A 27,476-nucleotide genomic window follows, 5' to 3' on the forward strand; every position below is an offset into this window, starting at 1 on the left:
AGGCATCAAAACGGTTTTCTTTTTCATTTATCCAATAATGTATTTAGTTAATGTAATCAATTACATTGACATTGGTTATAATACTAAAGCTAATACTAGCTGACAACTAAATAACTATAAATAATATATATGTATAGAACTCTAAATTCTTATTATACAAAGCAAACTGAATACGATAATATCTTGGTCCGTCCACAAATCGATAAAACAAACTCATACCTCCATACTTCTATCAAATCGATTCACCTTTACACCTCACTAAAATTGAAATTCAAACATAACTCGAGAAATAGATAGCCAACCTGTTTGTCGCTAGCAACACGTATGTCGCTAGCAACACGTTCCATTGCAACAAAACGTCACATACAAACTGTCGCGCGGCACGTTCTAACAATTTACATCGATAAGTTTGCAAGACACGCAAAATTCGTCATAGCATCCTATTTGAGACCCTGCAAATATCCAGATTTAGGTCTTACACTGAAAATTCTATCTAAAATCTGTTACTAAAAGGTTCAATTTTACTTATGCTATGAAAATTTCTTTATTCCCAAAAATGAATGATATTTCATTTTCGTGTAAAAGGGGAAGAAACGGTTGATAGAAACAAATTAATGTTTTATTTTCTGAAGAACAAAGTTGGTTTTGGTTTCTGATGAAATAATGAATGCGGAATTCTTATTATAGCTCTTTTAAATTTTTGTTTTAAGAAATTGAAATGGAAAAAGTACTTTTCAAGTTTACCAGTTCCACAATTAAAATGGCCATTGACGATTACGATGATTATGAATAAATCATAAGGATAAACTTTACGCCAGTTATGTCTGCTGTTTCCAATACAATATTTACAATTACATAAAATTATAATGTATGTAATTGACAATAATATATTTCGAAATCAAATAAATAAGACTCTTGCTAACATTTGGAACACTACTTAATTTCACCATGTACCTATTATTATTTTATCACTTAACACATTAAACGCCATGGGGGGCAAAAGTGACCGGCGCTAGCGGAGGATTTGCATTCAACAGATTTTTCTAATCTTAAATAAAATCCAATTTAAAAAGAATACAGTTAGAACACGACCTACTTGAATGGCCCCCACTACATGACCAGCTCTGAGCCTCTAAGACAGAGGAACTAAGTCCTTTTGAGCTCAGCTTACTCCTTTATAGCCTTAGCAGTGGCTGCATATAATCTACTTGTACGTACATCAAAGTTGAGCTGTAAGACACACTGACGACGACGCATCTTTCTTGAGGTTTCATACAAAATATGTTAAAGTCTCTTTTGGTATTTATTCTGCTATAGTATTGTAAGGTAAGAGTATGTTTATTGTAGTATTTACTTATGCCTATTGTGATATAATAAAAAGAATATACAATACTGCTGTGTTCTTGTGGATAGAAAGAAAGAAATCAGTTTATTTGCGTCGTTACTAAATAAGGCATGAAAAAAAATCAGCAACACGGCGCGAAAAGGCCAGTGCTCAGCTAAAATGCCGTAGCCCGAGCACGGTGGCTCGAGCCACGGCGTTGATTTTCAACACTAACATCAAAAAATATAATAATTGTACCACGTTGACGCTGTACTAAACTCACAAAATAAGAAGACTAAACGCCGAAAGTAATGAAAAGATGGAAAAATTATATTGAGGATTCAACCACCAATAAAGGCTATTATAAGATTTTCCTTGCAGTTTTTTCTATGTCAGTGAAAATACTGTTGTAATAATAATTGTTCTCTTACATACATAATCTAATTAGTCTTCTAGAAAATTACTCAGAAAATTCTCACTTACCTTCACTTTGCTTAACTGGAAGCGAAAACAAAGGGCTCTGTTTATAACAAAAAATGAAAACGACAGGTACCTGCAGCAGCTAAGCTGTTTCTTAGTAAGTAGAATTCTTATTAACCTGAAACAATTCTGCACCCCGTGTAAGCTAATGTAATAAGAAAATAACTTAAAGAAGTTCTTTGTAAAATACTTAATTACTTATAGAGAATTCTACGTCAACTGTAATATAAATAAGAAATATTATATAAAATAATATTCCTTGTAGGAAGTGGTTCTTCGAACCTTTTGTTGCTGCTATAATTAGGGGCTGTTATAATTTGTTTATAAATTAGGTACTATTCATGTTCATTCGCCTTTGGTTTACAGAAGAAGGCTCAATGTGCTCGATGTACAATCAACAAACGTTCAAAAAGACCTGGAGTGAGATATCATAGACGCATTAGTAGAATACATGAAGATTGTATGAATTTTCTACGAGTAGCAATGCAGAGTGGCAACAAAATACGAAATGGAATGAAAAAAATCTTTTTTAAAATTAAGAACTTATACATTATAGACTATCTTCACCAATATTTTCCATTATCGAGTAAATTGTATCAGATAATACAAAAAAAATAAAGACAACAAAGAAAGTAAATAAATTATCTCGTTCGACGGGTTGTCCTTTAAAAAACCTTCTTTATCTAAGGGCTGATCTTCTGAATGTGTTTAGCTGAAACTGTTCAAATTGAAAAGATTTATCGACATTTAAAGTAATGCGAAAACGAAAGGTTCTAGATAGATTCACGAAACTCCTAATGTGTTAGAGATCCGTATTATTTCAAATCGCTTTTAGTAAAGATATTTCAAATTGATTTAGAATGGCCGTTTAATGAAACGGGGATTTTGAATGAAAAATTCGAGCGAAATATTTTCCTTAGTTACTCCTTATCACGATTTTAATACTGAAGTCCAGTCAAACTAGAAAGTCGTTAGTTCTATCTAAGACATTGATTGCTGATATAAATCCTTTGAAACAAAATTCTTATTACATTTAGCTCTCCGAATCGAAATAAAAAGAAAAGAGTTATGCTATAAAGAGCTCTAGCACTTTCCGGAGCTGCCTAGCGGGTTACCGGAGTCTGGCTCGAAAAGCAGGAGTAGGAACAATGTGGTTTTTAGTCAAACTGAATCTGACTCTCCCTCTCGCCTCACCCAAGGCAGGAGAAGTAAATGGATGATTTTCGCCCTTAAAAAAAAACTATAACACTTTCACATAATATAAATTGTTAAGAAATCAACACCTACAAACAAAGCCTGATAACAAAGGAATTCTGACGTTCCTATCAACATCTAATTCTCGAAACCATTTATCTTCGCACCACATTCGAACACACAATTTTCAACTGTTTCAACATGTCACAAAACCGATTCAAACTTGTTAAACCTTGTTTTGTTTCCAAGACTAATTACCTACACACATGGGGCACTTGTAATCTGATTGTAGGATTACGATTTAATTTATGAAGGGCGTAAGGTGCAATTTAGCTTGCACGTCGTTTAAGTCCTTTTTTCTTTAATTTGAGTTGTGTTTAATGAAGCGAGCTTTTCGTTACCGACGGCACGGCCCTATGACGATTCTGAATATTACATGGCAATTGTAAATTCGTGTCTTTGGACATTCTTTCATTTAACTTCTTTAAAGTAGAGTGGGTGCAGATGCGACTTCTCAATTTGAGAGGGTTAGATTTAATTTATGAATTTATTATTTCAGTAAGAGATTTGTTGCAATTAGACTTAGGTATTAATCAAACCATGGACTCAGGTTAAATATAACATAAACTCTGGGAGATTTAAGCTGGTGAACGATAGGTATACAGTCAAAATGTACTTTCGTATGCTTTTAAGCTATCTCTAGATTAACAGCATTTAAACGATAGTCATATGAATGAATAGAAACGTGAATATATAAGATTGATACTCATATTTAACAAATTATATCAAAACTTACATAGCTATGTCACACCATTGCCTTATCTATTACCCGTTCGACTACGGATGGGTAAAATATGCTATAGTTATAGTAAGTACCTCCATATTAATCACATATTAGAAGTGCTTTCAACAAGATTCCTCACATAATTCGCATGACCGGGCGAGATATTGACGAGGTTATGTCATAAAACTTATCAAATTCACCGACACACGTGTGAATGTAGTGTGTAACCGCATTTATGGAGGTTTATGGGGAAAGAAAGCACCATCGCATGTTTGTTATGGTTGTGGGACACACGATATGGTGCATCATAAGGATTGTATGGACTGTTTCGTTTATTTTGAGAGGTGACCCAATTTTTGAATACTTTCTGAAGTGTTTAATAGAAATTTTACTGCATTATAATAAAGTTAAACGAAGAATTAGAACGGTGACAAACTTCTAAGTATTCATTTTAACAAACGTCTCATACAATAAATATGTCACATTGCACGTCAAATTACATGTCACTTTCGTAGCAGACGGCTACGACGCTGCTACGCATTTCGTAGCACTTCTACGAAATCGATCAAGCCATTACAATAATCACTAATGGTTCTTTTCCGCTGTATAAAAACATTGAGAACAGCTTGCAGAGTTTACGACCGGCAATAAACTATATACAGGGTGTTGATTTATTACAATCCCCTAGGCTTTATGTCGCCTTTTTCCTAATACAAAGCAATATGCCCCCGAGATTTTATCTTGACTACACTCCGACTTGAATTTCAATAGGTACGTCGATATCTGACGGGGAACTCGCATAAATTACTCAACAGGTAGGTCGGAACGTCTCTCTGAAGTGGTTGAAGGCTTTTTGATATTGTTTACAAAGTCAGCGAATGAAATTGGCTTTGAATTTCGGTGTAAAACGTTTTAAGAGTGTTTTACATGTCTTCACGTTTAGATGGGGATTAGGAAATTGTGAAATGTATGATTTTTATGAAAATGGATAGAAGGATGTGATGTGATATAGAAGTAATTGAAGTTTGATGTATATGTATCTTACACCGATACACGAGTACATATTTTTAAATCTAAAATACTAAAAATGTTATTATGCTTTTAAAGGCAATTTCAAAGGCAAATGTCGATTGTTCAAAATAATGATTCAACTAAAAATTCCGGTTTACTCACGTTAATAATTAATGGAAGAAACTATCATGAGCAGCGTGCGCAGCATGTCTCACGATAGTTATTATAAGATAGAAAATAATAATAATGCAACTTCACACCTTTTATTCCTAAAGATATGAGATTCGCCCCTGTTACTTAGGAGGGACTCATTGTCCTACTGACGAAAAGCATACATTACATTTAATGTGCACCTCTGCTTACCCCCTTAGCATATAAAACCCAACATTACGTACGCTAAGCATAATGCTACGTTTACTCGTAAAATCATCGTAAGACGCGTGTCGTTTTACGAATGACATTTATTGAAATACGACGTGATCATATTTTGAGAACGTGCATCAAATGTCAGTTGTAACATGTAATGTAACATTGTTCCCGTAACGTGTTTTATTAACATTTTCATGTTCATGTTCGTGTTACATGTTGTCGTTACAGTAACGTTTAAGAGTGTTGTGGATATGTAAGCATGTATGTAAGGAATTTTAAAGTGTAAAATTGACTTATTACTAAGCGCTTTTTTTACCATTATAGTAATTTTCTCAATTACGAATGAGTTTAAAATAATTTCAAAATTCGATTAACTAAGAGATTTTTTATACAGATGCGTAAAACAATCATGTCTTCGTTAGTAATTAATTTCTTTTCGGAATTTAATAATATAATTATGTGAATATTCTACTATCTCTACGAAATAACTCACCCAAAATATTTCTAGGAAACATTTCAGTGTTTATATCATTCACAAAATCAAACAACTACTAACTTCTTTGAACAATAATCCGGCATTTCCATCTAACTAAACATAAATCATATCAAGCGTATATTCTGTTCCTGAAACAGCTGAAATTCCAGTTCGCGTCAGGTGCACTATTGATCACATGACGCATATAGTGTCGATACTGACTACTAACATGAATACATCAAAGGATACACACACACAGAGACGGATGTTATCCCAGATTGGATACGATTGGATGGAAAGAGTTTTGTAAGACCAGCTTTTTGGTTTAGAATACTGTTTGAAACTAGAATGATGTTCGTTTGTTTCCTTTTGTATGGGAGCTCATACCCCCCGAAGCTTTAGGCAGTGGTGCAGACATTACATATTATCATAAGAATTTTATCTACTACCCATTTTTTTTTTTTGAGGTGGGAAAGTCATCCAATGACTTCTCCCGCCTTGGGCGAGGCGGGAGGGAGTGTCAGACTCTTACTGACTAAAGACCACCCCGTTCCTACTTCTGCCCTTCGAGCCGGATCCCCGGTAAACCCGCTAGGTAGTCCACAGCTCCTGAATCTACTACCCATACGAACTTAATTTTTGATTATCAGATGCTAAAATTAGTCAACTTCAATACTAAAAAGTACTCATCTACTAGAAATTAGTTCAAAATTGCTCTCGAAATCCAAATTTCCAGTAGTCCAGATTTGCAACCCTATATCCCTTGCAGCCGAACATCACACTGCATTCACTTAGTTCCCAGCACAAACGGAGATGACGGCATAATTAGCGCCCAAATTAGGAACAGGAGCATTCATGCAGGTTTACATTGAGCTAGAAATCGATTTTACACCTTATGGAAGTCGTTTTTGAGTGCAAATTGGTTTTCTCGCGTTTGGCTGAATTTTTAGCATAGTGTTTTCTTGACTTAAAAAAAAATTGAGGGCAGATCCATTTAAAATATTAAAAGCACGCACTGAAAAAAATAGTAGTTTTTCTTAACAAAATAAAGATTTTCATCCATATTTAACAGAAAATAGATTCAAGAGAGACAAAATAAAAGAGATTAGACTAAAAATCTTACCTGTCTTATGTTCGGTGCAGCGGCGTGAGGCGCGGCCGATCGCCGTTGTCAACTTAGCGCCATGTTGGCGGCGGCCTGCGACACCAAGCCTGCGCCCACGCACCGCGGCACCCCACTAACACAACACTACACTTGATGACTAGAACACATTTTATTCACAAACACTTGCATTTATTTCCTCACTGCACTTTTGTACCTGGAAAAGAAAACTAGATGTCAGATTGGCTAAACTTTATATACGTATTATTTCTGTTAAAGAGAGGGTGTAGCTTTCATATAAAAACCAGATGATGTATTTATTGGATCGAGAAATAGTTTTGTTGAATACATTTAAGAAAATTAATATAATAATTTAACTAGCTTATCCCGCGCGGTTTCACCTGCTCTGCTCGAGTCCTATTGATCATAGCGTGATGTTTTATAGCCTTCCTCGATACATGAATTATGAATAGTAGACACAAAAGGAATTATTCAATTTGGACCAACAGTTTCTGAGATTTGCGCGTTCAAACAAACAAACTCTTCAACTTTATATATCAGTGTTCATTATAATAAATTTACAGTATAACAACACTACTTTCAAATTCAAAACTCAGATAATGTTGGTAATCTTACGTAATATAAATCAACAACATAATCACATCTTTAACCCTACCCGAACAACAGTTTTCAATTCACCAAAAAGTACACATTACAATACCGCTGTAATCAAAACGAACCCCTTTTGGAGGCGAGTACAGAAATGGCTCTCGCCGTCAGAAATTGGTACAGTTTGTAGCCCCAATCATTGGACTGTTGACATTAACTAGAGTGGTACTTGACGCTACGGGTTTATTACTAGCTCAGCTGTCGATATTGCCGATATCTGGGAAACGAAAGTGTTGTTGATTTTCTTTGTATAAGTATGTTTTTGTGTTAAAGAAAAAGATAGAGAAACATAGCTCATCCATATCCATACTATCTATACTAATATGTATTATAAATGGGTAAGTGTTTGGGTATTTGTCCTTTCTTTACGTCGCTACGCAACAAATTTATGACATTTATTTATTTGTGTGAAGTTAGTCGGGGGACTGAAGAGAAACATAGGCTACTTTTTAGTTTTGTATGGAACATACCGAAAGTTTCAAGATAGAAGGTTAAAAAATGGAATATCCCCCAACCCCTTAAAAAAGGTTTCTGTCATAAAATAATTGTATTAAAACAAGTTAAAAATTTCAACAACTTTAAATAAAATAAACGGTAAAATATATCAAAAGAACTTCATCAAAATTAATGAAAACGAGCATTCGATGCGCTGTTCACAAAGACTATATTATTTCAATAAAAGCCGTAATTATTTTTTTCAATACCATTTGTTCAGCAATACGGTTCAATTTGCAGTGACATCGAGTGTACTTGTTTAAGCAAATTCGTCGCTACGGCACATTGAAAGCGGACCAAAGGCTCCGTAAATATTCATTAAAAACTCAATATAAGAAGAACAATGAATTATTTATTTATTGTTAAAATAACGAACAGTAACTGTTGCTGGCACATTTTGTTCGTTGACGCTTTTTTCTGTGTGAAATTAATTTAATTTAATTGAAAAAAATATTACGGTTCGTACTTGCTTTGCACAATAACTTTTTCGTGTCTATAACTAAAGATATTAACATATAACTCATGTCTCTCATGCCTAAAATTATCAGATAATTAAAATCGAAATCAGTTCAGCAATTTAGGCGTAAATCACATAATACGTCAACAATGTCAACAGACTCTCCTTTTTTAAAGTAGAAAAATTTTATGTTTACAAATTATTAACTGAATTTACATATAAGTAATTCAATTTAGGTACCTAATCCTAATAAATGAAGTGCAGACGATACTAAAAAGTAATATTTTTGCCTATTTATACCAATAAACGTCTGTTTACAGATAAAAATACATAACTCTTAATATGATGGACATAAATTATTGTTCATAAACCACTACATAGTACAGGAGCTTCTACTAAGAACCACAAACTCGAATGAACGATCACATCACGTGAATAGTTATATCAACTTTTATAGACTATTTTACGAGTTCAAGATAATAATCGAGTTTCATACCTATAGTATGGCTCTTAGGGAAAATCAATAGATGCATAAAGCCGAAATGAAATTATTTGCTATTAAAGTGAGGCCTGTGTTGTTAGTTTGTGGTTATGATAGCTTTACAATGGTGGAGAGACTTATTAAATAATTTTATATAATGTTTTTAAACAACAGTTTTTAAGATAGCACCATCAATACCATCATAAGAAATAGGTATGTATTAGCAATCACCCCAGTCGTCGCGAAAGACACTCCGGGCATCAGGGATCTCCGGCGAACATAAGAAGCTGATATGAGCGTCCGGCGCGCTACAAATAGCCATCAGATACCCACCGATGGGGCGTAGTAGGGCTGATGCCTGATCCGAAGCTACCTAGCAGGTGTACCGAGGTTCCGACTCGGAACGGGGTGATTTTTAGTCAGTAAGAGTCTGACACTCCCTCTCATCTCGCCCAAGTCCGGAAAATTCATTAGATGGTTCAAGAAAAATATTACCAATGCCGATGAGTATCCGGGTCAAGAAATAATAAAATCGATCCTAAACTCAATATGATGAATATGACTATTGCACTCAAAATGCATTGAGATTCAGCGATAAATTAATTGCTTTACAAATACAAATACAAATTGAACACAAAAATATTAAACCTAGGAAGCATTAAAATGGAAACATTGACATCAAACCTCGTAAAAAGTAGACACAGGAACGAGCAATGTTATACAATGTTGTTTATTTACAATGTCCATGTAAATCGATCAAAGACTGAAGATAAAAAGCAACTAGTACGTGACTGGTAAACTAGCCATCAATACAATTCCACACAATGTGTTTTATTGTACTGATATTACATACAAAACAATGTTTGTGGAAACACATTATTATCTTATCACACTTAATATTATAAATGTGAAAGTTTGTTTGTTTAGAATGTTTTTCCCTCAATCACGCTGTGGTTTCAGCTGAACGGATATTGATGAAATTTGGTAATACAGACGGCGCATGAGCTGACTTGGGTGACTGCCGTTGGCAGAAGTCTTTTACATAATTACGTACACATAGAAAATGATACAAAGTAACATTTCACACAAACTCAATTTTACGTAGGAGCGCATATTGAAGAAATAATCCTAAGGATGGGAGCGTATTTTTAACTACACTGCAACTGAGGAATTCCAGAACTACTCAACAACTTTCAACTCTGGAGCTGGAGCGATTTTCAATGGGCAGAGTTGATCACTTACCATCAGACAATAAATCTGGTCTTTTCCTCAATCCCAGAAACAAAAAACATAAAAGAAAATCACCGAGTATAACGAGTATAACTCGGAAAAGAGTAGATAAAAGGTGCTTATTATCGCCACTTATGTTATTGGTCCGTTGCATTAGTTATTACTGCTGGGTTCACCCCCTAATAGAGATCCCTTGCGCTAATGCACACAACGAATAATAATAAAAGGGAGCACCGCAATTCCCAAAACCCAAGAATATTACTTTACAGAAATCCCATATTTTGTTACGCCCTTCCGAGAGAATATTTTATTTCTGACATTTCAAAGATATCTATCTGCCGTACTCGAGTAATGCAAAATCTGTCACTAAACATTATAATCCTTTTAAATGGTGGGAACTGAATTACTAGGAAGATTTTCATAAAGAGAAAGGTTATGGTGTGTAAACAAATATAGACAAACAGTGTATTCTATCAACTAATTTAAATCTTTAAAATGAATGCTTATATAAGACTATGAATCGAATTCACCATCTCAATAGATAGACACATCAACGCTCAGATAAAACAACTCCTACTAATACATAAAAAAGGTGTGAAATTCGAAACGAACACATCACAAGCGAGCTAATAAAAATCGAGAATCTGATCGATTCGATCGACAACACAATCGGCATGTGAAAATGTTTGCTACATAAAACTCGGTTTACAGTGTACAACTATGTAAGATCACATGGTTGGCGCGCTGCCAACAGGATCAGCTGTGCTATGTAGAATGAAGATCACGAACTCCCAAGGTCCAACAGGTCTTTGCGATTACTGGACTAGTATTCCAGACTTTGATAAAGTTGTTGAAGAAGCGGTTAAGCAAAAACGGTAATATACCTAAGTTCAATTGCTGTGCTAATAAATATATAAAACACTAGTTTCTGCCAGCGATTTTGTGGCATAAAAAGTATCCTATCACCCAAGTCAGCTCATATCCTGTCTGGATACCAAATTTCATCAAAATCCTTTCAGTAGTTTTAGCGTGATTGACGGACAAACATCCAAATAAACAAACTTTCACATTTATAACATCATACGAGTATAAGTGAAGTTCGATTTCTGTACTATTTTTAGTTGTAACTATACTTATGTAGTGTAAATTCCCGTCTGGTGTTTGGATATATTTTTACTATTTTATTTGGGAACTAATTTATATAACGCTGTTAGTTTAATGTATATAGTATAGTATGTATACACTGTTAACATAAACACAACTCATTACGTATCAGTGAAAAAGCACATCAGTACCTTTAGTATGAGTTTGCTTTACTCGTACTAAGAGTACTGATCACGAAATTCGAACAAATTCAACAATAAAACTACGAGTACATTAAAGTCTACAGGAAGACATAAAACACCAATATTATAGAATCAATATAAAAGCATTCGTTGATATGTAAAATTAATATTTGACATGAAAATCGACACAATACAATTCTCCCACGTACTGCAGTTGATATTTCAATTTAATAGTAGTAATTAAACATTACCGTATATTTTAATTCAGTCTGTATTTCGATACGATTCAATATCACAACAGAAAGTACGTAGGTACAATATTTTATCAGTACCAAAATTGTAAGAGCGAACAAAAGTATACACAGATGAAGCTCCCCAACTACGGAACTAATTTAGGAAACCTGTCACCATTAGAACTCTTCAGAGAGTAACATAAGTAACTTTTAGTCCTAACATGCCTTTAAGATTGAAACTTCAGCATCATCATGAACTAGAATATAACTACGGTTGAATAAAAGCCACGATGTCATGGTGGCCCGAAGGTTCAAGACGCCCGCTTCTTCATACATGAGAGTGCAGTTCCGAAATCTATCAATGCAACTCCAACAAGTACCAAAGTGACTTTATCCGAGTTATAAAACATATGTACTTTCTAATATTATTTAGATTAGAACTTGAGATAAACTTTTTCAAATTCTATGCAAGCAAACCGCGGGTGAAATGCTAGTAATCTATATTTATATAGAGTTGCATGTACAGATTAATGGAACCGAACTATATGTCCTGCACTTTGATTTTCCGTAAAAGCTTTCAACGACGCCGCCGGTTTTAATTTTCGAAGCAAAATTCGTTCAGTGAATTTTTTGATATACGAGAACGATATCGTTTTATTCCTATATGTATGTATACAGGCATATACTGCAGTGCCAACGTTATTTTTTATTTTATATCTATATAGAGTGAATGGTGTTGATAGATAAAATTATTTTATGTCGAATGCTGGACTGCACCACATTTCGTATTGAACAGAAAAATATTTATTGTCTACTGTTGTCAACGATCAGCTTATCATAACATCAAAGTATATGTAGGTAAATTTCGTACACTTGAATAAAATTCGTCTAATTCAGGAGGATAATTATCACTCAGCAAGTTATGTAAGCATGACTGACAGTGTATTGTAAGCATGACTGTCATATTTTAAAAGTGTATATTCTGTAAAGTGTATATTCTTAGTTGTCCTAAACAAATAAATAAAGTAATGTATACCTGCTGCTGCCATACTGCTACCACCTAAAACTGTTTAATATATAAAAAAGAATCAAATTCCTAATACCTATTATTCCAAGTCTTAACTATATAATAGTGTTGTGAAGCAGTCATGTTAACAACGCCACTTGGCGAGTAATTTTCAAATGATCGCTCGATCGCGTCGTATAATGAACGTGAAAGATGGAAATTCATTCAAGAGATACGAAGCACTTTTTATCGAGTTTGTAAGAATTGAATGTTATAATAATATTTGGATTCAACGTTGAGTTATGGCAACATTAACTTTTTTGATCTTCGCTGGTTGTATTTTTGGCTGAGCTAAGAAAGAGAATTTGGGAAATCTGTCTCGGTGAAGCCAGTGAAAGTGTCTTTATTTGTTAAACCGCAAAGGAATCATAATAAGGAGGACACATAGTTACGAGTCTGAAGATGGATGTTAGTTTTTTTCTTTAATTAAGCAGGTGAAGTTGCAGGTAGCGGTTCGTAAGCAAAAGTTGCCTTTCCTTATCTTAACGTAAATTAATGGAGAAAAGCAGTACTAGTTTCGAGTCATAAAGGGACTCTTCATCATGAGCAGCGTGCGCATGCTATTCGACGTCGCCGTGTCTGCGTCTGTTGCGAAAGTATGTGAATAAACCGTGACTTTTAGTTAATTATTTAAAGTAGTATGTCTCGCGATAGTTATTATAAAAACAAATACAAATATACCGTAATATTTTTAAAGAAAAAATAACACGAATATGGAACCCTCCGAACCATTGGTAACAAGCACTTCACAGATAATAGTTATCACTGTTATAACATTACACGCGGTGCACACGCCTTCATAGGCCCCCACATTATTGATGTAGTTGCGTCAAACTGATTTCACTCACTACTTTAGATAAAGGCTTCATTTATATTTATCGTGGTAGTACATTATCTATATATAGTGTATATTACTATGTGTAAACTAGTAAAAGCTAGGATAGTTTACCACTAGGTAAAAAGGTTGTAGATCATTTTATTATAACTTTCGTAAGACGTACTAAATTAATTATTATGTTATCGGCTTACTCATGTTACTATTTGACTTAACTAGTTTCAAGCCATGCCAGAGGCTCATATTCATAAGCAGCATTCCACGACACACGGCGCAGCGATAGTCACGCTGCGGCTTGAAACTAGTCGAGTTCCTCGTCAAATAGTTACGTGAGTAAGCCGATAACATAATAATTAAGGTTATAGACGTTGATCTCACATTGAATCAAAATAATATAAAAGAAGTACGTTTGCGCAGGTGAATACAATCAATTCAATCCGGTACTTAGTAATAAATTGGAAAACTAAAAAATGGAACATTTTAGAACGTTAAAAAATATAGCGCATAAAACATGCAGAACAGTTAATAGTTTACACTCACACGTAAATAGTTTTCAATGCAAAAAAAACTCACAAAGTGGTTTTATTTTAACCATGTAGAAATAACACTACGTATAGGCAATATAAATAGTTTTTATGTGCCTAACCAAAAAATGTACATTAAATTATTGCATATATTCAATGGTATTTCATTATTAATAACCATCTTACAAATAATGACCCAGCTCTAGACCAGAAATGTATTTTTTATTCGATAAGAATACCATCATCAGTAACCTTAGCACAAGTTTGCTTTACATTGAAAGAAAACGAATCAGCGCTCTGATTGGCCGGTGTAAAGAAACCAACCAATCAGAGCGCCGAAAGCGCTCTCGTTTCGTTTTCGTTCAACGTAAAGCAAACTCGTACTAAGGATACTAATTCCAAAAAACAAGATATAAAACTTCTTGCAACTAATGACACATGTTTAGGTTGAAATTCCCCATCAGTTTCCAAATGTTTTGAAGCTAATCTATCGTCAAGCTGTAAACATATCGACTGACACGCTCCATTCAATAAATAACACTTCAGCTGTTGGTTTTGGCAACAAATCGCTCGCTAGTCTCTGGGATCGGCTAGGTTTGAGCGACGGTGAACAATAACGGCTTTGGACGATTTGTGTATGATGTGTGGCATTGATTTTGATGTTATTAATAATAATTATTGTTTCTTGGTATTTTAAAACATAGGTACGCAGACGTCCCATCTATCCCCGGATTGATTCACATAGGTCATAATGCCTTTTCTGGTGTAAACTGGTGTTAGTGACAAGTCGCATATAATAGGGGATGAAGATGTCATAATATTATACAGGTATATATATTTTTGAATAGGTAAGATATATAAGATAGCGCTTGGCTGCTATCCCGTCTGATAGTAAGCGAAGGTGTCGCCTACGATGGAGCGCGCCTGCCCATAAGCAATCTATTCACTCGTGATTTGAAGACATCTAGGTTGTACCCTTTTCAGAATACATTTGGTAAAGCCACTTCTTTGCTGTTCGCACAAAAAAGACTTGGGGCTGAAAATATTCATGAAAAAAATAACAAACTGACTAAAAGTACTGAACTCGGGAAATATCTTGCTCAGCAGTCGGACTTGTAACTTCTCAACCAACGAGTTAAAAGTACTATAATTACGTAGGTACATCCAGATTTTAAGTACCTACTGATATAACATATACAACATGATTAAGCTATTGAGAAAAAGCTATCAGAGTCGCCACAGGTAACGCGAGGTGTAGCGTGGTTAGGGCGGGTCCCAGTCGTAAAACGGGGTTGATAAAACTACACAGAGTAATCGAAAACGAACATTAAAAGACTTAAATATTTACTTTATAGGTACCAACAGGTCTATTGAGCTAAATCTCGGTCTAAAAAGAAAATCTGAGTTAATTAGGAAAAAAAATACAAATTTAGACAAAGTAACAAAGTCAATGTAGGATTATAAAATGCGTTATTATTATATTTTTAATTCAATTTGTTAGTTTCAGTAAAAAACAAAGAGGCCCATTCACCTACGTCAGCAAAAACCTCGCCCATTTCAGATCTCAATACTTTAACAGACAAAAGTTTGAACACGCACCAACCCTACCTACCATTCAAAACAACAATAAAGTGGTTTATGCTAAACTTAAGTGAAGTCATTTAGACCTGATCTAATGACCTTTGGTCACGTATCACTTATAGCTTCAGCGTCATTTACATAAGTGGTCATATACATACAGTAATGTCATACAAAATCATTCCCTGAAGAAAATTATATTAACTAACTTAGTTTGAGAACAAAGGGAAGGGAGAAATTTCCAGAAACTTCATAACAATATTCCGATGCATGTAGTGCAAATTAATTGAAACATACTTCGGTTGTGGTCTGAAGTTGGTGATACCTAGTTTTGTGTGTGGGGTGAAGATATTTGTAAGTTCTAAACTTCGTGAGGCTTAATATAAGTGAGCTGTGTTTTCTTGATATCAATTTTGTTTTAATTTAATTGCAAATGCATTTTGTTCTTCGTATAGAAACATAATAAACACCTTTATAAATATATTTTCGGTCACATTAATTAATTTAATTATTTTGAATTAAAATTAATTTAAAATTATTACTTTAAAAACTTACCAACACACAAAACAATCCAACCTCCTTAATAAAAACACAACACGACACTAAACAAAAATGGCCACTGCACTGACGTTCGATTCGATTAAAAAAAAAACGGATTCTCAATTCAAAAATCCCGCCATTATGAACTGCATCGTATGGTAACACAGCGCAACGCGGCTGGCAACCTCACGTCAACAGGTCGCGTCCCACACTGATGCTTGCCGCCCCGATTCATCGTCCCGTTCGCGCTCGCGCCAAAAATAATATTCTCAGAAGGACACTGGAGGTTTCCAATAGCCCTGTTACTATTGGAAAATGGCATCTCTGGACAATTGTCTGTGATCTTTTCGAAATCACATTGATTCGTTACGTGACACAAATTATAATCGGCATAAATCAATGGCATCATTTTATCTGTGAACCCATGTCTTTGTTTTTTAAATAGGTCATACTGTTATTTTATTGAAAAACACGAGTTATCTATACATATAATAAAATCGTAGAAAAGTGCTGTCTGTACATTGAAAATAAAAATAAAAAAAATAGCAGGGGTTATTGTTATGTCGATGTCGAACCCAAAAATGTAATTAACTTTTTTTTTGTCTGTTTGTCTGTTTGTCTGTTTGTCTGTTCGTCTGTGCGCGCTAATCTCAGAAACGGCTGATTCGAGTTGGATGCGGTTTTCACGAATATATTGTGGGATGCTTAAATTTACATTTAGTGTTTGTTTCATGTCAATCGGTTTATAAATAAAAAAGTTATGTCAAATTAAAGAATCACGTCGAACATTCTATGCTTATACCATTAATCTCCGCAACTATTTGACGGATTTGGTTGAAATTTGGTACAGATATAGTTTAGAACCTTAGAAAGGACATAGATATATTTTTATTTCAAAAATCAAAAAATAAAAATAAGAAATAAATTATTTATAAATAATTCTATGTCGATCGTTACACGACTTCGGTTCATGTCATTGTTTTAATTTATCGAAAAAAAGTAAATAAATAGTAAAAAGGTATGAAAAAAATAATATCAATATAATAAAACATTTAGTACAAAGAAAATGCTCTAACGGAGTATAGATAATTCTATGTCGATCGTTACACGACTTCGGTTCATGTTATTGTTTTAATTCATCGAAAAAAAGTAAATAAATAGTAAAAAGGTATGAAAAAAATAATATCAATATAATTAAACTTTTAGTACAAAGAAAATGCCCGAACGGAGTATAAATAAATAATCCAAGTTGTCTTTATCCTCGATAGATGGCGTTGGGATCGAAATAGATCGCGCTATGGTTTCGTTACATTCATTTGGTTGGGTATCGGCCGAGCGCTTCGGTACTATCGTAGAAAAAGTGTATTATCAGTCGTATGATTATTTGTCTGTAGTGGTCCTGCTGTTTCGTATATTCTAAATTGGTTTTGTTGTATTTGTCAATTAATAAGTTTATTTGTTGGGTTTTCCTGGTTTTCTGGTTAAACTATTTATTTAACGTAGGTTTAGTTTGATATCGATTATTAGTAGTTACTGTGGTTAGTTTTTTTAATAAAATTGTAAGACTAATTTATAAATTAATTAGATCAGATTTAAGTCGTTTCTTTTAAATTATTTAGTTTAAGCTTGGTTATTATAGCATAGAGGATAGGTTGTAATATAGTTTCTTTTTTAATTGTTATAAATTCGTAATTCGTAGCTTTCTTTAGTTTTAAGTTAGTTTAAGTCCGTTTTTAAACTATTTTTTCAATGCCCTAAGTGAGTATACATCTATTAAATTCAAACGCAGAGCTCATTATGTTGATTTTTGAAGAGTTCCCTGGAATATCTTCCACATCTCATTTTTGAAGAGATCCCGCGAGATCGGGACCTATGTGGTTAAAACCAAAAATTTGCCGGAAGTCACTATTCCACGCGAACGAAGTCGCGGGCAAAAGCTAGTTTTTTATTAAAATACTTTTTTTGCGTAGAGTTGCTTTTAAAGGATTAAGGGGTTGAAAAAGAGGAAAAGTTTATATAAATAAAAAATGGCGGAAGCGGCCAGTACTTTTCAAATAGGTACCGTATTCTAGTACTGAATGAGTAAATAGTGCATTGACGTACTAACGATGTGTTTCTAAGACATATTTATTGTGTGAAACGTCTTCGTTTGTTCAAATCGACGTAAAATTTCTATTTCAGTTCCTCACCGACATTTATAAATGTGTTTATGCTACGAGTGAATTAATCATTTTTATAATCAAAGGTTAGATTGAAAAGGATTAAACAAAACTAAACTCGATTTATTATGAAAACGTAATTATTCTTAGTAGTCGATTTATTAATCGGATAAACACTGGGAGGGAATTTTGTAGGCCCCTTGTTTTCATAGCGAAACCCTTTTCAGGAGGATTTAGGGAATTCCAAGATGGCCAGAGGTTGTTTTTTTAAACCATTATTTTATACTTTGTAGAGGATTTTATTTACTTTATTAAAGGAGTTATATAAAATGAGCGAAGAAAAGTATGGTTAAAATAATCATCTTCAAATAAAAATCAATGATCTTCGTTTATTTAGTAATCATATTTAGTCATTTTTATATGCACTTTTCCTGTCATATTATCTACCAAGATTAAAGATATACACCTGATTTTATCAATTCCCTGAAATCTTAACTTTAAATTTTCTAAAATTAAAATAAAAGTACAGTTACTCTACATATTCTTCCTAGAACACTATTATGATAAAAGCACAAGAGTTGCCAGCCTAAAATCTAATCTATGGTACAATATCTGATCCATTAACTTTTTATTACTGGCAACAACGTCTTATAGTTAGAGGCAAATCCAATTACTTACATAGATAGAAGGTATATACCTATGTACTGTCTTAGTATGTAAGTTTGTATCGACAATTTTCCATAAGTAGGTCCGTAGTATAGTGTGCAGTGTACAGAACAAAATATATATGTCGCCATCCCATTCTTTCACTAGGCGTTCGTAAGAATCAGATCAGCCAAAATTATTATCAATCACTCACCGCAACAGATGAAAGGAGTTTCTGTCAAAAATTTAGATGCGTCCACAGATTTTTTACATGACTTTTGACAGTTATCGGACAATTAATAGCACTTTGTTTCAGAGTCGATTTTAAAGTCGCGAACGTTTTACACCTATAACATGATGGTCAATCAATATTATATGTAATACCATGTACACGCCCTATACCATAACATTACATATAAATAACTATGTAATGTAATATGTTGATGTCAAATTAATTATTGTGTTATCAGCTTACTCACGTAATTGTTTGACGAGAAACTCGACTAGTTTCAAGCCATGTTAGAATGAATATGAGCCTCTATGTATGTCTCACGAAAGTTATAATAAAACGTTGATGTCAATTTCTAAAACATAAAACAGTAGTAACAGAAATACACGAAACGCTCTTCAATTTAAACCAGCCAGCATTTATCTACAAGAGCAAATACGAAATAAGGTTGCATTTACCTAGCAAAATGTTTCTACATTTTGGAATTACTGGCAGGATAACGAGCATAACGAAATATCCATCAGCAAACCGAACGGTTTCCAATTAGTGGTCCAACATTTACATCCAATAGGTACATTATCGGCTGGCTGTATAGGCCAGGTAACCGAATATTTGTAATGTTTAATACTAATTCCACTAATGTATCTTTAACGTGAATATGTACCAAATTTTGAAATCGGCCTTAGTATAAACTTAGCTTTGACTGTCTTTTCGGTCGAATGCTCGCATGTCTGCCGAGCAAATGGTATTTGGTTTAGATACGTGGGTTGAGCAGTATTACTGTGGTTTTCGATTTTCTTCCTTCGTCTCTTTCTTATACTGCTTCTTGCATGTTCTCACATAATGACCCAAATAACTTTTCTAAAACAACATCAAATCATATCAAAACTTGAGTTCAAAGCACGATATTGCCTACAATCGTAATTGTACACAAGTACTTACACAACTGACCGCTGAATGTGCGGAAAGATCATACAAAGCGAGGTCAAGATAAACTGGTTCTGGTTAGTTCTATGTGTAGCCACATGTACATAGGTACAATGTATGTTACACCTACATGTTATTATGTATGTTTCCTTCACAGGATCGGGAGGGAAATGGGACTGCAAGTAGTGGTCAGTCTGTCGCGTGATTGCATTGCGAAATACGATGCCGTGTTGTGTATGAAGCCGGATAACAATGTCATGTTCTGTGGTGACGTCATACGTATGTAGGTATTATGAATATACATATTGTATGTAATCTATGGTTGAGTTCAATCGGTTGCTCGATTAGAGGCTACAAAGCAACGTTGTTATACGTTAGATACAGCCACAGTTACAGTTACATTGTCTATAGATTGAACTTCAAGCGCCTAGTTATTGTCAAACTTTAAGTGCCTCAAAGAGTAGTGCCCAACAGACCACCACAGATGGGGCCCAATAGGGCTGATGCCGACCCGGAGGTAGGTGTAACATACATTGTACCAAAACTGGTATACGAAGAACCAAAATAAAAAACACACATGCAAATAAACGTCACTACAAAGAATATGAATGCTGTGTGTGCGAACTTGCTACGTAGCGTTTTGCTACGACTTGCTACATGCTAGGTTACGACGTAGCACTTCGGTGCTACGAGCGACGAAACGATGCAAGCTACTTTACTTTTTACAATTTTGTAAGCTTGACTATTTTGTAAGATTTCCAACCACGCGAGTTTTTACCAAAAAACAATAACAATTACATATATTTGCCATTTTTTAAAATAAATTGAGCAACTAAATAGAGTGAAAAATTTAAACATGTCTCCCCAAAAATTCTAGAAAGTGGCACAGTTTTGGCAACATGCGACGGAACGGGGTGCTATGTTCAGTTGGGCATCCATCCGTTGCGTAGCGGAGGACCAATACATGAATAATAAAAATGGCTGCCACGAGGATAGGTGCCCATGGTGTATTTTGTATGGATAAGCATATTTACATAGGAACGAAAGTTGGATGGAAAAAATGATGAGATTTACTTTGAATAAATTGTATCAACTATTAATAGACATATCTTTCCTCTTGACTGCTTTCGTATGTTATCGGATTTTCTTTTCAGATTTTGATGACTTCCTTCAGTTGTTGTCATTGTAACTGCTGTTCCAAAAAGGGGTCATGAGGTTTGATTCCCAAGCCAGCCAAAGTGTTATTTGAGTAATTTAGGTCTTTATGTATTTGGGTATTGAACCCGGTGTATAGCAAAAAGTGCCTTGTATTACATGGGATTCATTACCTAACCGGTGCAAAGTGCAAAGTGCAGTACCCCAACTTTTGCTTAAGAAACTGAACTAAACATACTCAAAAGTCTTACATACCACTCCAAATCAATAATAAACCATATTTATCAAAACAAAGAGCACAGATTCAAACGTGCCATTCCTTCAGGTTCACTAAACTACAGAGTCTATTATTTACAGAGTGACTTTGAACTAACCGCTTGTATTGATCGACATCGCTGCGTCAGTGTTGCATATATTTCATGGTGTTGATGACGGCGTATTATCTATTCGAGTATTATGTCTATGCTATTACTCGCAGTGTCTTTTCGACCCCTTGTTAAAGGGGGTTTTGTTAACAAGACAGGTTTGTTAATAGGTAAAGGGTGTTGTAATTTAGAAGTGGTCTATTGTAGTTGTTGTGTGCGTAAGAATGAATGCCTTTATATGAGCTTTCAGTGTATCGTTTTGTCACGCATTTTAACCCTGAAGGGGTAGGTAGAGGTGTACTTAACGGCAATGTACAGCCAGGGGAAAAAATGCAACAACACATATAGTTTGACGTACTTAAAGAAATAGTCGTACTGACAAGTAAGACTGATGACGATCTATATTTAAAAACGTCAAGCTATACTACGGTTGCACTGTTACTGCATTTTTGACCCTGACCATACACCCAATTTTCATCATTTGTGTTATAAGACAAATGTAATTGGGGGTCAACCTATTGCTATATACTAGACACCATTTCAGACTCCGTTTTCAAACACATTTTCAATGTAAATCCAACTCGTGACAATCGTGACTCGTTACGTAATTTGTGAAGTCAAACAAGTCTTTTACAACTTTACGAGAAAAATAGAAAACGTGTGTCCCCAACACATTTAAAATGACAAAAGACCAGATGCTTTAGTAGAGGCCTTAGACAATTTAATTGTCTATATAATTCCTGGGAACCTAAGTTAAGGCGATTGTGGCTGTGAAATTGTTTCGAAGGCTGAAACCAGCGGAGTTCCTACTGAAACATATTATTATTAATGTTATAATAGACTATTACTGTCGTATTATATTTTGTGAGGGCCTCTCTGAGAGGTATTTGGTGTAGTAAATGTCTTACATAATTTATAGGTATGTTATAGGCGTTATACTTACTCGTTGTTTATATACTTTTCGTTTTAAACTTTGAGCAATGTTGTGTGTCTTGTTTTTAATAGTGTAAGAGCAAACGAGCAGATGTATCACGTGATGGTAAACAATGATAATTGTCATATGTGGACACACCCAACACCAGATGAGACACAAATAAAGCGATGTCACTCTTTTTATCCCCGGAGGGTTAGGTAGAGATGCACCATGTAATAGGGGGTGAGCCTATTGCCATACACTGGGCACAATTCCAGACTCCGGGCTACTACTGAGAAATTTTCTAAAAACCGAAAAAAAAACGAGTAAAACTTTGTTCGACCCGGCAATTAAACCTTGAGATTCCTAGTCTGGCAGTCGCATTTGCGACCATTCGACCAACGAGGCAGTCCAGAGATACAAATACATTACCAGATTAGATTAGATTAGAAACTCTTTATTTTACACCATAATACCAGCTTCAAAAGCTGTTCATAACTGTCTTAAAAATTCATTAAAAACATACAACAGTGAGCCATCACATAAATTTTGCAGGGACGTTGATATTTACCGTACGAGGGTGCTTAGCGTACGGAACTGCAGGCGTCGCGCGTCGTCTGATACATCGTCATGTCATTAATAACAGTCAACGCCCTCTAGTTATTGTATAGATAATTATCTATGTGATTGTTAGTCCATGTACATTATGTGGCCTTTGATTTGCAACATTGTGTTGTTTCTACTGATAGCTAGATAAGTTTTATTATAGGCTACGTCTGAAAACATGTGTAATTTTTTACATTGTAAAAATTTTACTGGCATGGTTGTCGCAGTGGTTGGGCAACCGGCTGCCGCGCAACGTTTAGCGGGTTCGATTCCCGCACGGAACAACTCTTTGTGTGTTCCACAAATTGTTGTTTCGGATCGAGGAGTTATGTGTATGTGAACTTTTATGTTTGTAAACGCACCCACGACACACCTTCCGCTTATTTTAAGAAAAATAACTTTTTCACTCTTAAATATTAATAAACCCCTGAGCTATGATAATTTTAGAGATACATAACAGTACAAGTAAGGGTTTACTAACTAGATTATGTGCTACGTCACACTATTGGCAAAAACGGCAATAACAAGCTTGATTTGATTCCTAAATAGATATTAATTTTCGGACGTTTATATAGACTGTAAGAGATTTCTTTATATGGAAATACAAGACGTACTTAATGTAACTGAAATATATCTCCAGTTAACTTACTCCTTGTAAGTTAACTGGAGATATATTTCAGTTGAGTGAAAGCAGTAGTAATATTAATGTAAAGTCGATGCTCTCTATTTCTATTCTACATTATAGATCATGATTATATATATGTATGGCCACCATGTCCCCTTTAATTTGCAACATTGTGTTGTCAGTAGGTTTAACAACAAAGTAATCTAGGCTACCTATTTTGTATGCATTGGAGGTTGTGTATCACTACAGCACTGTACGATTTACAAAATTCTCACACATTGTACAGAGTCTGATATAGACTTTTTATAATGGGTGGTAGAGAGAGTTATGACTGGCTTTTAATACTTCATGCCTTGTCCAAAGAGATTACACAAATCGACAAATACACAAAATAGATTGTTTCACAACAGTTTCGTTCCAAACTTCGAATAAAAATCGACTCAACACGAAGTAGTAATGAACTTCCAATTAGTTTTCAGCAAATCATAGAAACAAAAGACCGTAAAAAGGCAAAATCGGATTATGAATTTGGAACGCCTACAAAAAGGCACATTCATCAATTACTAACTAAGCCGTTTTTTCCGTATTCTGGAACAATTCGGACTAATAGCACTAGGGAACTAACTTTGTCTGATTGTTACGTAGACTAAACTATAGTAGCTTGCGAACTGTTAACATTTCGATACTGATGAAATGATTGAACTCTCTTTAAATGGTCATCATGGCCATCATTGTCTTAAGAACTATGACTACAAATTAATCATATAATTTAAGTGGAGGCACCCGAATAAGAAAAGCGGAGATCGATTTTAGTTCTACTAACTACTACTATTTCTTAAGGAATCAAATCAAATTATTCAAATAATGTTTATTTCAAGTAATGTAAAAAGTGTAATAATTAGTTAACACATACATAATATCTTTATTTAAACCGTATCAGGTCATTGAAATCGAACCAATTTATCGAACTGTAAATACAAAAAGCACGAAAAATAATGACCATCATTTGAATTCGTTCTAGCTCAATCTAAAAACGTACACAAGGGGTAGAAAACAGTCTCAAAACAAACCACTGGAAGGGAGTGACACGAATGTGCCGGCCAAAAGTCGAGCCACTTCGAATTTGATTCAACGGGACTTGATTGATTACCTCCCTGCACGTTAGCGTCATAATGGTTCGTGATTCGCTGTGTAACAGATTTCGGGTGCTAGCGTAGGCGCTACTTGTACACTAGAGCGATTGAATTGTATTATCGAACTTTTGTAGCAAAGTGACGCTGATTTTGATTTGGTGTTATGATATTTTGGTGGTGTGTATTTCTTCTACTCCTATCCTATTCTACTTATGAATATTTCGAAAAAAGTTACAAAGTTTAATATTGAAATGTGCATTATCAATATCAACCGATAAACATCCACTGCCGAAGTGCCAAAATCACTGAAGAATGGCCTCCCTCTTAATATGGTACAATAAAGAAAAAAGATAAAAATGTTTTGCACTGCAGATATTGTTTTAAAAGAATATCTCCAAAATATCTAAGAACTTACATATTACATATTTTCACACGAAAATAGACCTAAAGTTCAAGGTCATAAAGCAAAGTATGCCTAAAATGATGACCACAGAGAAAAACTTAGGCAAGATAATATATATTCTGTTATCTTTGCTCCGATAAAATCTTTTTGCGAAGCTCAAGTGGCTCTCAGGGACGCTCCAAACATGTGTTAGGTTCGAGATTACAGCTCACAAAGTGAAAACAAGGCGCTATCGAAAAATAAGGGCTCATATTTGGTGCTTTACGTATAACTATGTCCAATATGTGTCTTGTAATAATTAATGAAATGGAAATGGGACCCTCTCGGGAGTATAGAATTTTGAAAATCGATTCACAATTGGCAGAAAAATCGGTGAACAAATAAAATCTAATATCAGAACTTTGTACCTCCTCATTTTTTTGATCCAATCGGTAAAAAGCGTGACGTCATCTGAAACTATGTAGAAATACTCAATAACTCTTTACCCGATTCTCAATCTTACTTGACTTCGATCAACAAAGTAATCAAACGTTAATCAATGTTCCTATTATTTAACCCACGCCATAAGTCACGTTGCCTGCCCACCCCGAAACTTTGTATCATTTCACTTTCAAACCGAAAATACACAAGTTCAGTAATTACTTTATTTTGTTGTTTTCCAAAATCGCAAACAACTTAAAGTTAGTTCGGAATAATCACGTAAATCTGAGGTGAAAATAAACTTAAATTCCCGATGAAGTTAAATAATTAATATATTTTGTTTATTTTTGTTAAATATTTAATATTCTATCTTTATTGATTTGGGTTTATTTTTTTGTTTGAGGGGGGAAAATCATCCAAAGAGAGGAAAAATTTAGTGAGGTAAGAGGGAGTATCAGAGTTACTAACTAAAAACCACCCCGTTCCTACTCCTGCTTTTCAAACCGGAGCCCAGGTAAACCTGCTAGGTAGTCCGCAGCTTTGGGTTTTGCTTAGGGGTTACTCGTGTTATTGCTAAATCACAGTTTTTAACTGGCTTTTACCTGAGAATAACAATACTAGGAAAAAAACGATACGTCACGCTAGTATTTTCTCCTAGAGTTTTTTTACTAGAATTTTCCGGTAGCCAATTGCCTAGTCACCGCGCCAGCCGATTAATTATCGTAGTAGGTAACAGTACTGGGTTTTATATTTAGAAATTAATATATATTGTGTATGAGTTGCATTGATTGCCAAAGGGCCAAAATCTGGTCAGGATCTGTCTACGACCATTCTTATTAAAGATCCAAGGTTCTCCAATACTGTAAACATTTCTACAATGGTTGAAAAAGGTAGAAACAATAAATAGTTACTACTTTATTATCTAACACACAATAATATGAGTTAGTAAAGGCGTCACGTCTGCGCCCTAAAAGATGTCACTCAATTGGCTGTATTGTTAACATAAAAAGATTTCTACGATAAAATACAACGTACTCGTAGCGCCTGTCAATTGTTTATATTATTAATATTGAATAATTTAAAGTTCCTAATGGTTTTTAGGAGTAGCTTTATTATTGTATGAAGACTTATGAGTGAGTGATTGATTAGAAATGTTATTACAGTTTTTTTTCTTATTTTATTGAGTAAAAAATAATAATGTCTGAACTGCTGTCTCAACCCTCTGTCTGCCTAATAAGTTTGTTCGATAAATATATTTTTTTCAAACAGACTTTAGTTTATAAATGGGGGAATGTATCTATTATTACCCAGACAGACACCTTTTTTGAGAGGTGAGAATCATCCAATGCCTTTTCCCGGCCTGGGCGAGGCGAGAGGGAGTTTCAGACCCTTACTGACTAAAAACCACCCCGTTCCTACTCCTGCTCTTCGAGCCGGAGCCCCGGTAACCCGCAAGGTGCTCTTCAGATGTATATGTAGTAGATAAATGTAAAAAACTGCAAAAGCTGACACGTTTCGTTTATTCATATTAACAAGCACGTTTGCGCAAAAAACAACTTGTGTGCTATTGACACAATCTAAAACTTACGTATGAAATAACCTTTCTAGAATATATTAAAAAAAAGTAATCCTTTAACAAGAAATTCACAATAAGATACACTCTACTCAAATAGTCAAGTGTACACAAGACAGCCGCGGTTTTTCCCACACTTGTCTATCTAGGAAGTGGGTCAGTATAAAGTGCCATAGTGCCATAGAGCCAC

General features: G+C 34.5%; 1 protein-coding gene across 25 annotated transcripts in view; it reads right to left on the minus strand.

The window, feature by feature from the left end:
* LOC118263166 (voltage-dependent calcium channel type A subunit alpha-1) overlaps positions 1-27,476 on the minus strand; it is a 254,477-nt gene that overhangs the window by 190,050 nt on the left and 36,951 nt on the right. For 24 of the 25 annotated variants that reach the window (XM_050697720.1, XM_050697734.1, XM_050697718.1 and 21 more), the window contains exons 1-2: positions 16,149-16,333; positions 6,761-6,956 (exon numbers count right to left, since the gene is read on the minus strand). The gene's annotated coding sequence lies outside the window, so the exon portion shown is untranslated. Of the gene's footprint in view, positions 1-6,760; positions 6,957-16,148; positions 16,334-27,476 lie in introns of those variants that run through there. The other variant, XM_050697717.1, reaches the window with a different exon arrangement.

The sequence above is a fragment of the Spodoptera frugiperda genome, chromosome 12, assembly GCF_023101765.2.
Source record: "Spodoptera frugiperda isolate SF20-4 chromosome 12, AGI-APGP_CSIRO_Sfru_2.0, whole genome shotgun sequence".
NCBI classification, from domain to species: Eukaryota; Metazoa; Arthropoda; class Insecta; order Lepidoptera; family Noctuidae; genus Spodoptera; species Spodoptera frugiperda.